This window comes from Schistocerca nitens, chromosome 5 (assembly GCF_023898315.1).
Source record: "Schistocerca nitens isolate TAMUIC-IGC-003100 chromosome 5, iqSchNite1.1, whole genome shotgun sequence".
Taxonomy (NCBI): Eukaryota; Metazoa; Arthropoda; class Insecta; order Orthoptera; family Acrididae; genus Schistocerca; species Schistocerca nitens.
Window position 1 is genome coordinate 47821036 of NC_064618.1, and position 14496 is coordinate 47835531.

Sequence of the window (14496 nt, forward strand, 5' to 3'; positions counted from 1 at the left end):
CTGGCAGATTAAAACTGTGTGCCCGACCGAGACTCAAACTCAGGACCTTTGCCTTTCAAGGGCGTGAGTCGTGCTTCGGTAGCTCAGTTGGTAGAGCACTTGCCCGCGAAAGGCAAAGGTCCCGAGTCCGAGTCTCAGTCAGGCACACAGTTTTAATCTGCCAGGAAGTTTCATATCAGCGCACACTCCGCTGCAGAGTGAAAATCTCATTCTGGAATATGCTAATTTGTTTTCTTTCCAACAGTAAATTTTTACAGGAAACATGTTAAGAGGGCAGTTGTGTTTATGACTTATCAGCTTATGATTAGAAAGCTACTGCGCAACCTGAATCATCTGAAACTCTTTATTGCATCTGAAGCAAAAAATATTATTTTGGGAAAAATAATAAGTGAACACAAGGAATGCGTCAGTTGACACACTAGTCAGCACTGAAGATGCAGTTCTGTATCCACAAGAAAATCTGGATTCACTGATCCCGACTGGCTTTCTGCCACTCAGTTTGTGGCTTAATGATGCCATTCCTGTAATATTGCTACACGATCTCAATCCTCTAAATCTTTGTAATGGTACCTGTTTGCAGATTAAAACTATGAAAAGTAATATCATTGAAGCTACTGTCCCCACAGGTTTAGTAGCAGGAGAGATCATTGTCATACCCTGTATACTTATGATCCCACCCAATATACCCATTCATTTTAAGTGACTTCAGTTCCCAATCAGGGTTTTGTTTGCAGTAACGATAAACAAGGTTCAACGTCAGACATCCAAGTATATTGGAATTGATTTACGATAATGTTTTTTTTTTTTTTTTGTCAGTTGTATGTTGCTCTTACACAAACTGATAGTTCGGTAAACCAGTTCACGCTTTTATCGTACAGTATATGAAAGATGATGTATATTGTGAAACGTTGTAATTGTGTTGTGTACAAAAAATTAAAAAATACTATAATGAACAAAAAAGAAACAAAAGTCTTTTTCATTCATATTCTATATGATTTATTTTGGTTTCAAGCTCCATACCTCCAGAGTGGGTGAAGTCCCTGGTAATAGTCGAAAATTGTATCCTGGCACAATTTCCAGAGATACCTTAGATTAGGATGTATATTAAGCTCCCATACATATTTAAAAGTTGCAAAACATTGCTGAGTTTGCTAGTGTATTACAATGTGTGAACAAAAGAAGCACTATCAGGATAAGAACCACCTATCTCCCATTGAGGTGAATGTGAGAGTGAAAACAGGTTGACATAGAACATGGGCAGAGAGAGAGAGGGGGGGGGGGGGGGGTTGACAGAGTGAGGGAATGAAGAGGAGATGGACAGATAGAGAGATGATAAGGAGGAAGAGGAATAGGAGGGGAGTTGTAGGTTGTAGAAAGCAGGTGGAAGAGGGGGGAGAGAAATAGAAGTGAGGAGGTAAAGGGATGTGTGTGTGTGTGTGGGGGGGGGGGGGCAATAATTCTTTTATTTTTTGGCATTCATGTTAATACCAGTTCAGATCAAAGTGTTTGCCCACATAGTGATTGCATTATGTGCACACAAAAACAAATAATTGTGTCTGAGCGAAGTATGTCACATATTTGAGTGAAGATCTTTGTAACATCCAGCACATGTTGAGCACATGCTGGATGCTGATGATTCATCATGACGATTGGGATATACATGAATTACATAATTAAAGTTCCAGTTTCAAAACACTTTAGAAAGAGAACTACTGCTCAGAAGTACATGAAATTTGAACAGCATGTTATTGACGTAAAAAAGAAAGAAAGAAAGAAAATTTTACTAATAGATGGTACTGTAAGCATGTTAACGTAAAAGGCTACAAATGACAGATGAATTGCAATATGATGGCTATGGTTTGAGTTGCATATCACACCACCAGTACTATTCACAGTGAAAGACTGCAAATGTTCAGCAGTAAATGGTTGTGGCACTGTTAGTTAAGTAAGCTCATCCACCTTGGCAAGCTCGTACCACATTCGATTGTTAAAACCCATTTTTAACTGTCCTGTGGCCAAAATCTGCATAAGAAGCAAAATGACATCATGTGATGTTTAAAGCTTTATGGAACAAAATGACATCAAATTCTAATTGATGTGAGACTCGTGCAAGACATGGTCAGGATGCTGTCCACCATTTTCTGCCACAGTATCAAAATGTAGAAACAGCATTTTCCACAATAGATCAGAGTTTTTCAAGGGTCATGTTCACAGTGCATTGCATAGTGTGTGCCTTCAGTTCAATCATGTTTGTAATTGAAGCACCGAACACATCATCTCCGAATCTGGCACAAAACCCAAAGAGATTCTGCCCATACACAAAACACACCAGTGGTAAGACGCAATCAATACCTTCACTTCACGATAACAACACTGACATCAATGATGACAGTGCCACTAAAGCAGAGTTATTAAACACGATTTTCGGAAACTCTTTCACCAAAGATGATGAAGTAAATATTCGTGAATTTGAATAAAGAACAACTGCCAAGATGAAAAACAGAAGTAGATATTCTCGGTGTAGCAAAGCCGCTTAAATCATTTAATAAAGGCAAGGCCTCCAGTCCAGATTGTATACCAGTCAGGTTCCTTTGAGAGTATGCTGATACAATAGCTCCATATTTAGCAATTATATACAACCGCTCGCTCATAGAAAGATCTGTACCTAAAGACTGGAAAATTGCTCAAGTCACACCAATACCCAAAAAGGGAAATAGGAGTACTTCGTTGAATTACATGCCCATATCACTAACGTCGATTTGCAGTAGTGTTCTGGAACATATACTGTGTTTCAACATTATGAATTACATCAAAGAAAACGATTTATTGACACATAGTCAGCACGGATTCAGAAAACATCGTTCTTATGAAACACAACTAGCTCTTTATATGCGTGAAGTAATGAGTGCTATCAACACTGTTCCTCACAATCGTCTTCTAACTAAACTGCATGCCTATGGAATATCGTCTCAGTAGTGCGAATGGATTCGTGATATCCTGTCAGAAAGGTCAGAGTTCGTAGTAATAGACTGAAAGTCATTGAGTAAAACAGAAGTAACATCTGGCATTCCCCAAGGGAGTGTTATAGTCCCTCTGTCGTTCCTGATCTATATTAATGACATAGGAGACAATATGAGTAGCCCTCTTAGATTGTTTACAGATGATGGTGTCATTTACTGTCTTGTAAAGTCATCAGATGACCCAAACAAATTGCAAAATGAGTATGGTGCAAAAAGTAGCAATTGAGCCTGAATAAAGAAAAGTGTGAAGTTATTCACATGAGTACTAAAAAAACTGCTAACTTTCAATTGTGCAATAAGTCGCACAAATCTGAAGGCTGTAAATTCAACTAAATACTTAGGGATTACAAATAACCTAAATTGGAACGATCACTTAGATAATGTTGCAAATCAAAGACTGCGATTCATTGGCAGAACACTTAGAAGGTGCAACAGGTCTACTAAAGAGACTGCTTACACCACACTTGTCCACCTTATTCTGGAGTATTGATTTCATGGTGTGGGAACCACATCGGGTGGGACTGGTGGATGACACCAGAAAAGTTCAAAGAAGGGCACCTCGTTTTGTATTATCAGGAAATAGAAGAGATAGTGCCACAGACATGATACTGGAATTGGAGTGGCAATCATTAAAACAAAAGCATTTTTCGTTGCGACAGGATCTAGTTTTCTCCTCCAATTGTGAAAACATTCTGTTGGTACCCACCTACATAGGAAGAAATGACCATCACAATAAAATAAGAGAAATCGGGGCTCGCACAGAAAAATTTGAGAGCTCATTTTCCCGCGCACCTTTCAAGAGTGGAACTGTAGAGAGGCAGCTTGAAGGTGGTTCATTGAACCCTCTGCCAGGCACTCTATTGTGAATAGAAGAGTAATTACGTAGATGTAGATGTAGATCTTTCAGATAACCGCACAGTCAAAAGTCATGCAGATTAAGATCAGGTGATCTGGATGGCCAGTCTATGGGAAAATGAAGTCTGATAATTGTAGCCTTTCTCAATTGCCTCTGCAGCAGTGACGTACCTGGCTGTGAAATGTGCAGAAGGGTGCCATCTTGCAAAAAATGATCCTATGCACGCTTCTATGCTATTAAAGTGTTTGAATGACGTTAGTGTGCGAAAGACTCTCATAGCATTTACCAGTGACGACAGTACAGGCAACAGGACCTGCAAGACTCATCTCCTTGTGCAGATTTTCTATTGCCCATATTCTGTATGTCTTTCTATTATCATGTCTTTGGAAATGGAAATGGGCTTTGTCTGTCCACAGAATGTACCACAGCGATTCATTGTTGACTTCTGTGTGAGCAAGAAATACCAGAGTGAATGTCTGTCTTGCTGGGAGGTCAGGAGGAAGGGAACTTGGATGATTTTGCACAGATAGCTATGCAGGATGTTTCGTAGGATTTTATGTACCATGTTCGCAGGCATGTCCAATGTTCAGGCAATTCCCTGTGCACTGCATGTTTGTCCACCACTGCTCAGACTCTCCTGCAATGTTTTGGCCACATCTACGACAGAAGTTGGATCAGCTGGTTTGCTCTCTCTGCTACGTTGCACTTCAAAACAGCCTGTCTTTTCGAATTTTGTTGTCGTTTTCTCCAGATCCTTAGCAGACATCATACCAATGCCATTTTTCATACCCCTGAGTGTCCAGATCTTCTTCAGGGCTGCTGTGCATAGTCACCATTCGTGTAAAGGAGCTTTACGAGCAGTGCGTAATCCTTCTTGGAGACAGTCATGTTAGGTGTCTTGGACGCGAACTGATGAGAAGCAATGTGCTGTGTGTTTGGTGGTTTGCACATTGTAATTTGACAACATGCTGAGCAGTGGTTTTCTTTCTACAGCATTTTGAAACTGGAACTTTAATTACCGCCACCAGTATCTATATCCATAGTGGAAAGTGAATGACCTGTACCAAATTGGCAACTACAGTGGAATCTGCCAGGTGCGTAACAATTACAAAACTTCTCATACTGTTGCAGTAAGTAATAGATCCTTTTACCAATGCAACTTGCTGTATAAACATTACTCATGGCACATATTAAAGTTGTTTTGTCTATCTTCATGGCTCAGAGCGAGCACCCAGCACCACACTTTGGAAATTGATGTATAACTTCTATGTGCACCATCTGAAGATGAGCCTGAAGAAGTTCGAAAACAGGTGATAGCTGACAAAGCAGTGATACGAGTACTGTTGGTGGTTGGTGCACTTGATATGGCTTCATAAATAGGTCTGTTCATATCAAGCACACTAACCATCATCAGTACCTCCACTTTGACATATGTCACTCCTTCCACGTCAAAAAGTCTTTTTCTGGCAGCCTTGCCACCTATGGAAGCTGCATCCACAACAGAAGGCAGGAGCTGTCAAGATATACTGATAATCTTACCAGAGACTTCCTTGACAGGGAGTATTCTATCCATCTCATCCATAAACAGACCTCCAATGTCATCACCTCCCCTGACACTAGTAAATATTTTCAGTATATCCATTATGGATGACGAACTGCAACTATGATTTAAATTGGCAATTTATCTGGGTATAAATGTGCAGCCAGTCACTTTTTTGGATTTTAGATATGAGCTATTGTACCATTAACTAGTTTTTGAGCCATTGCAGGCTCATCATCAGATGGTGTTACAGGAACATCATATGAGGGGCGTTTGAAAAGTCCATGCAGAGTTCGAGAGATGACACCACCGGCTCATATCAAGATCATGTTTAGTTAGTAGCATCTTTGGATAGAACGCACACTCAAGTTTCAGCCATATTGGTCTATTTATTTGTGTTTGCCATTTGTGTGAATCAAGGAAGTCGAGTGATTATCAAAAAATGGACGAAGAAAAATTTCGTGTGGTGATTAAACATTACTTCATGAAAGGCGAAACACCTCAGGAGACTAAAGAGAAGCTTGATAAACATTACGGTGACTCTGCACCTTCGATTAGAACAGTTTATAAGTGGTTTCAAAATTTTCGGAGTGGCCATATGGGCACAAGTGATGCTGAACATTCTGGACACTCTGTAGAGGTTACGACTCCAGAAATATTTGATAAAATCTATGATATGGTGATGGATGACAGAAGAGTTAAGGTATGTGAGATTGCTAGTGCTGTGGGCATCTCGAATGAATGGGTACATAATATTTTGCATAAACAGTTGGACATGAGAAAGCTATCCGTGAGCTGGGTTCCGCGATTTCTCATGCTTGACCAAAAATGGAATCGCGTGAAGTGTTGCAAGGATGGTTTGCAGCTGTTCAGGAAGAATCCGCAGGACTTGAAGCGTCGTTTCGTCACTGTGGATGAAACATGAATACATTACTATACTCCTGAGACCAAACAACAATCTAAACAATGGGTTACCAAGAGAGAATCTGCACCAAAAAAAGGCGAAGACCAGTCCTTCGCCCGGAAAGGTTATGGTGACTGTCTTTTGGGATTCGCAAGGGATAATCCTCATTGACTATCTGGAAAAGGGTAAAACTATTACAGGTGCATATTATTCATCGTTATTGGACCATTTGAAAACGGTGCTGCAAGAAAAACACCGACAATTGGACCGCAAAAAGTCCTTTTCCATCACGACAATGTACTAGCACACACCTCAGCAGTTGTGGTCGCAAAATTAATGGAAGTAGGATTCCAACTCGTTTCACATAACCCCCCCCCCCTCCCTCCCTCTATTCTCCAGACTTGGTTCCCTCGGACTATTATTTGTTCCCCAATTTGAAGAAATGGCTGGTGGGACAAAGATTTTATTGAAACGAGGAGGTGATTGCAGCAACTAATAGCTATTTTGCAGACTTGGACAATTCCTATTATTCGGAATGGATCAACAAATTAGAACAGCGTTGGACAAAGTGTATAAGTCTAAAAGGAGACTATGTTGAAAAATAAAAGAGGTTTACCCCAAACACGTAAGTAGTTATTATTTTTGCATGGAATTTTATATTTACAGTATGCCACGTGGGATTAGCGGAGCGGTCTAAGGCGCTGCAGTCATGGACTGTGCGGCTGGTCCTGGCAGAGGTTCGAGTCCTCCCTCGGGCATGTGTGTGTGTGTGTATGTGTGTTTGTCCTTAGGATAATTTAGGTTAAGTAGTGTGTAAGCTTAGGGACTGATGACCTTAGCAGTTAAGTCCCGTAAGATTTCACACACATTTGAACATTTACAGTATACAGGTAATATATATTAAAATATATATTAAAAAGGCACATAGAAGATAAACAGAGTGTACTATTTACTCTGTAATGAAAAATTGAATGAGTTAAAACATGTTGTAGTTGTTACATGACTAAGGGGGTGAAATATTTGCTATGTAATTAAGTTACAGAATACCATAGTTTTTACAAGTCTAAGAGGATTTAATTTATGCAGGAAAGTGAATATGCCTGATTATTGTTGTTTTTGGTGATTTGGTGCCAGGATGTCTTGCAAATTCTGGAAGAAAAAGTTTTGCATTGACTCAATTTGTTCATTAAGGATTTTTGAGGTAATTTTAGCTTGTGACTGTAAATATCTAAATGTTCAAGAAAATCCATGTGCAACTGTTTCGCAGTAATGTTTAAAACAGAAAGATTGTCATTGATAGCACCAATAGAGTATTCATGACGAGCGATATGTGATGCAAAGCCGGACTTAAAAGTTTTTGAATCAAAGGGCATACATATGTTCTTTGTAGCCGGTTGCAAGATTTCTGCCTGTTTGTACTACATAGAAGCAATTTCAGGAACATGTGACTTTGTAGATGCCAGACTTTTGTTGCCACTCTTCAGTGGATTTATTACTTTGAACAACTTTATTCTGTGGTTTATTTTCTATGTAGAAAGATATTTTTATGTTCAGAGATCTGAAAAGATTTGCGAGTTTGTATTACACTTTGCTAAGGAAAGGAAGGCTGACAAATTCTGGCATTTCATCATCATCATCATCTTGTAATGGTGTGGTGGTTGCTTAAGTTTATGTTGGATTTTATCAACTAGGGTGTTCATGAAGGAGGTTGGACTATGGGTGTAATTATGTTAATGTTGTTACGTTCATCCACTTCTCTGATGGGGATGTGGAGCATATGGTTTACAGATGACTTAAAGAAAACAGTTTTATGTTGTTTCAGATGGCATGAGGTATTGTTAATGGCAACATCAGTGGTAGTGGCTTTTCTATCTATTTGGAAAGAATGCTTGTTATTCTGACTGGAAATAGTCATATCATGGAAATTAATTCCTTGCCTTGTCTGTTGTTCAACTATGAACTACCAGGAAACTTCATGATATTCTGAAGGCAAAGTTACACCTTTGAAAATAGCTTTTCAATTACAAACAGCTTTGAGTTAATCAGCATCATTAAGGAGTTAATAGTGCTATATACAGCAACGTTTGCCTCCTTTGACATAGTAAATACTACGCAAACATTTCCTGGAAGGACTCTCTCTCAATAATGCAAAAGTATTTAATCAAGTACAAAAACCTAACCAATGCAGAAATTTATGATCTCACTATGTTGCTTGAATTAATCCTCTCACATAACTATTTTTCATTCGACAGCAAGTTCTACATGCAAAACAATGATCTAACAATGGGTAGCAGCATTGATAGCTGACATACTTATACATAGTCTAGAATGGGAGTTCTTCTTTATTCATCCACAATTTACAGACAGAATCATATTTTATAAAATATATGCAGATGACTCAATAATACTTTTCAATGGTGTGAAAGAAGAACTAAATAACCTAGCAGACAAAATGAATAAAATGCACTCACACATCAAATTCACAGTTAAACATCTGATAACCAAAGTAATTAATTTCCTTAATATGACTATTTCCAGTCACAATAACAAGTATGCTTTCCAAATATATAGAAAAGCCACCACCACTGATGTTGCCATTAACAGTACTTCATGCCAGCCGAACCAACATAAAAAGGCTTTCTTCAGGTCATCTGTAAATCGTAAGCTCCATATCCCCATCAGTGAAGCAGATGCATGTAATGAAGTTAATGTACCTTCAATCTATAGCCCAAAATAATGGGTGTAACATCACCCTCATAAACTCCCTAGTTGAAAAAATCCAATATATACTTAAGCAAACACCATCACCATTTCAAGTTAAGAAAGAAATGTCAAAATTTGTGTCGTCCATTCCATGGCAAAGAATCGTGCACACCTGCAAATCTTTCAGACCGTTTAACATAAAAATATCCTTCTACATAGACAATAAACTACAGAATAAAATTATTTACAATAATAAGTACACTGAAAAGTGCCATCAAACCTCCATCATATACAAAGTCACATGCACATGTTCTTGTTTCCACATAGGACAGTCAGGTAGAAATTTTGCCACCAGCTATAAAGAAAATATGGGTGCCCTTAGACTCAGAAACTTAAGCCAAGTTTGTGAACTACTTCGCAGTAAAACTCACTGTGTCTTAACACCCATCTTGTTAGTCTGCTGGACACAGTTAAACATCTGATAACCACAGTCCTAATAACCATTTCAGAGCAGTAGGGTTGGTTACAACTTTAAACTTCTCCCTGTAAAGCATTTTTCTCTCCATGGTTGAATAGTTCATCTTGGCCCTATTACATTGTCTTGATGCAAAAGCAATAGGGTATTCTTTACTATTGATTGGCTGATTTAGAACATGATAAGATGCATCACAGCACAATATAAGCTCTAGAAATCCAGAAACACCAACACTGAACTTGACATCCAAAGTCTCTTCTGGTCTTTGAATGCCATCTGACATTCCTCCATCCACATAGATTTTGCATCCTTTTTCATTATCTGCATAGGTGGCCGCACTATATCAGCAAACTCCCTTACAAAAATTCCTCTAATAGTATGAGAGTCCCAAGAATGCCTGTACTTATTTACTCATCTTTGGCACTGGAAAATCTCATTCTGCCTGCACCAGTCTTATATCTAAGACAGAAAGGAGGTCAGAATCAGTCATAATAAGTCGTCTTTCTTACTGCAGATCAAGTTTTCAGCTAAGAGTGCAGCTATCATCAGTGCGTTATGGTTAGCCATGTAGACAATCTTTTTATTCGTCTCCTTTTCCACTACTCCCCCTACCCCCTTCCCCACCCTCACCTCTCCCTTACCCTCTGTCTGACCTCCGCCACCCTCCCCCTCCCCACACCAGTCTCCTCCTCATCCCCATCCAGTCACCACTCCTATCAGGCACTGGTGCTGCTACTCGCACTGTGGTTTCAATTGCCTGAGACTACAATCGTCTTTTTGTTGTGCATATCTGCGACTCAGCATCTCTGCTATATGGTGATTAGCAACTTTCCTTCTCATAATATTGTTACATTCGATCCTGGATTTTCCTTTCTGCCTGATGGCTTTTCTTCGATCCTAACCCAGTGCTGTTTTCCTTTGTTACTATTTTCTTTTGCATCACTATACTCAATGTCCGTCCTTTATCTCTTCTTTCCTGTTTTTCTCTTCTCGCCTTACAAACCGCACTGCACGATCTACTCATGAGCCACACTGTATCAGCTGTCTCGGCCATGCACAAAAGATGGCTACAAGACCACGCTGATTGTTGGTGCAGCATCTTATGTCCCACATTACTTCCACCGATATAATTAATCCTATACTTTCAAATTTGTCACTTTCCCTGTGTCATTTCCCATATTTCTGCATGTTACCTCCCGCACCTTTCCAGTGCCACACAATATTGTATCTCATCCTATGAACCTCTCTCCACCCCACACAGTTTCTCCATTCTATTTCAGTTCACACTCACTAATTCCACCATCCAGTCACATCTACCATCCCCCCCCCCTCCCTCCCCCATTCACACTTATTCACCCTCAGATCTGCTACCCACAGAAATGTATATTTTTTTATTAGTTAGCCTTTACATTGATCCTTGGGACTTCTCTCCTATTTTAGTGAGTTTTCGCCTTTTGCTATTGTCGACTCCCTCAGATTTCATCTTGTTTCCACCTTTTGCATCCATTTCTTCCTTTTCGAGATTTTTCACACGTATTTGGGTGCATTTTTGCGAAATTTTTTGGACGTAATTCTTCATTATTTATGAAATTTTTCGCATTTTTCCGACACCATTGATTCTTGTTCCTTACATCTGCGCCAGTACAGAAAAGTTTCCTTATCCCTAGCCAGATACCAGTCCCACATATTGTTCCTGCTTTGTTGCTTGCCTCATGGAAACCCTCTAATGACCTTACCATCAATTTACCCATCTCTGGCTGCCACCCCTCCTTCTACAATGACCTCCACCTGTTCAGATTCTGTCGATCCTTAGCCCTGACCAACATAGTCCTGCAAAACCAAGTCAATCAAGCCGGAACCTCCGTGCAATACCTCCTCTCCATCCGCAAAATTCTCCTGCTATGCAATCCCAAATTCCTCTAACCCAGAACACACATTGAAACTCTTGCCCTGCAGGAACTTGAGCAATATGCACAACGCCACCTCAAAAAGCTCTCCATCCTATTTACTTCCTATTCTCACCTTGGAGTACCACCGTCCACCACCTCTACAACCACCTCCAAACCTCCCCCATGTCCCGTCATAGCTGACAAACCCTGTCTCACAGACCTAGTACACTTACCCCACCCTCCAAAACTCCCTCCCACCACCAAACAGAATCCAGAACCTAAACAATCCCACAACACATTCATGAACCTTTCCTCCAGAAACCGTAGCTCCACAGAAATATCAGTCCTCTCCAAAGGCCTCACCTTTTTGCCCCACTCCCAAATTCTGTCACACAGGACTTTTTAAAGACTTTCTCTCCTTCTCCTGGTCCCTACAGTAGAAACAGTTTTTCGCCACCAGTCATACCAATCAGAGTCAACCAGAGACTCAGTTCACTCCTCCATCTAGCCATGATCCACCCCCATTGCCCCCAAATCACCCCCTGTTAACTTTCCAGAATTTCTTAACTTCGAACCTTGCCTTACCATCATTCCCCAAATCCTTCAACATGCAGATGCATCCACAGAAATAATCGCAGTCCACTATATAAAAACTGATCCTGACATTAAAATCCTACCTGCAGACAAAGGCTCCATCACTGCTGTTTTGAACTGCAAGGATTACCTGATGGAAGGATTCTGCCAGCTGTCAGATACTTCCACCTACAAACCTTGCCACTGTGACCCCTTTCCAGTAATCCAGCAGGATCTCCAGTCACTACTCAAATCCTTAGGCCCATCCCAGACCCTCTCCCTGGAGTCCATCTCTCTTACTCACCCCTACCACTCCCTGCACTCATACTGTCTACATGCTTCCTAAAGTCCATAAACCTAACAACCCAGGACGCCCCATTGTGGCTGGTTACTGTGCCCCCACTGAGAGAATCTCTGCTCTCATAGACCCAACACCTTCAATCTGTTACCTGGAACCTACCCTCCTATATAAAAGATTTCCACCACCGACTCTCCACAGCTCCTGTCCCTTTACCACATGGTGCCCTCCTCATCACTATTGATGCCACCTCCATGCACACTAACATTCCTAATGCCCATGGCCTTACTGCTGTTGAAAACTACCTTCCCAGAGGCCCTATGGATTCCAAACCAACAACCTCCTTCGTAGTCTCCATGACCAACTATATCCTCACCCTCAATTACTTCTCCTTTGAATGCATTACCTACAAACAAATCTGCGGTACAGCTATGGGCACCCGCATGGCACCATCCTATGCTAACCTATTCATGGGCCATCTAGATGAATCCTTCCTAAAAACCCAGAATTCTAAACCCCTCACTGGTTCAGATTCATTGATGACATCTTTGCTATCTGGATTAAAGGTGAGGACACCTTATTCACATTCCTCCAGAACCTCAACAACTTCTCTCCCATTTGCTTCACCTGGTCCTGCTCAACCCATCGAGCCACCTTCCTAGATGTTGACCTTCACCTCAGAGATGGCTCCATTGGTACCTCCGTCCATATCAAACCTACTAACCACCAGCAATACCTCCACTTCAACAGCTGCCACCCATTTCATACCAAGAAGTCCCTTCCGTACAGCCTAGCCCCCCATGGTCATCGCATCTGCAGTGACAAGCAGTCCCTCTCAAAATATACCGAGGGTCTCACTGAAGCCTTCACTGACCGTAATTATCCTCCCATCCCCGTAGTAAAACAAATCTCCCATGCCTTATCTTTCCAGTCTTCCACCACCTCCCAAACTCCCACAATCCGGCCATAGAGGAGCATTCCCCTCGTAACTCAGTACCATCCGGGACTGGAGCAACTGAATTACATTCTCCGCCAGGGTTTCGATTACCTCTCGTTGTGCCCTGAAATAAGAAATGTCCTACCCACTATCCTTCTGACCCTTCCTTCTGTGGTCTTCCGCTGTCCACCAAACCTACACAGTATACTCGTGCATCCTTACACAACTTCTGCTCCCAATCCCTTACCTCATGGCTCATAACCCCTGTAGTAGATCTAGATGCAAGACCTGTCCCATACATCCTCCTACCACCACCTACTCAAGTCCGATCACTAACATTACCTATCCCATCAAAGGCAGGGCCACCTGTGAAACCAGTCATGTGATTTACAAGCTAAGCTGCAACCTCTGTGCTGCATTCTATGTAGGCATGACAACCAACAAGCTGTCTGTCTGCATGAACGACCACCAACAAACTGTGGCCAAGAAACAAGTGGACCACCCTGTTGCTGAACACACTGCCAAACATGATATCCCTCATCTTAATGACTGCTTCACAGCCTGTGCCATATGGATCCTTCCCTCTTTTTTTTTTTTTTAAAAAAAATTCTTATCAGTATGGACACCTAAGAATTTTGAAGTTCCCATCCTATGTATTATTTCATCACCATGTGTTACACTTATCACTGGTGCAGCACCTCTAGAGGTGCAGAACTGAATATGACATTGTTCACAGTTTCTTCCATTTCTGTATGTGTGCTGGGAGTGATTACAATACTGGTGTCATCTGCAAAAAGAACTAATTTTGCTTGTTTTAGATTAGACTGTAGATCATTTACATATATGAGAAACAGTAGTGGACATAAGATTGAGCCTTTGGGAAGCCCATATGTGATTTCTTCCCAGTCAGAATTATGTCTGTGGATTCTTTTGGTTGAATTACTACTAAGTACAACTTTCTGCATTCTTTTGGCATGTTCCATTGGTTGGCTATATCATCAATCCCATAAAACTTCAATTTATCTAAGATTCACAAATCAGGTGCCAAGGGATATGTCACAGAAAATACCTACCAATGCTATTTTGTTATTTAATGCTTATAATATGTGGTGTGTGAACATGTAAATGGCATTCTTAGTAGAGCAACCCTTCTGAAAACCAAACTGTGATTTGCTGAGGAGCCGGCCGCGGTGGTCTAGCGGTTCTGGCGCTGCAGTCCGGAACCGCGGGACTGCTACGGTCGCAGGTTCGAATCCTGCCTCGGGCATGGGTGTGTGTGATGTCCTTAGGTTAGTTAGGTT

The 14496-nt window shown here is 41.0% G+C and overlaps 1 protein-coding gene across 1 annotated transcript in view; it reads left to right on the plus strand.

The window, feature by feature from the left end:
• The window catches only part of LOC126260271 (eukaryotic translation initiation factor 5B-like), a 561696-nt gene that overhangs the window by 246875 nt on the left and 300325 nt on the right, over window positions 1-14496 (plus strand). The gene's annotated exons all lie outside the window — the stretch shown is intronic.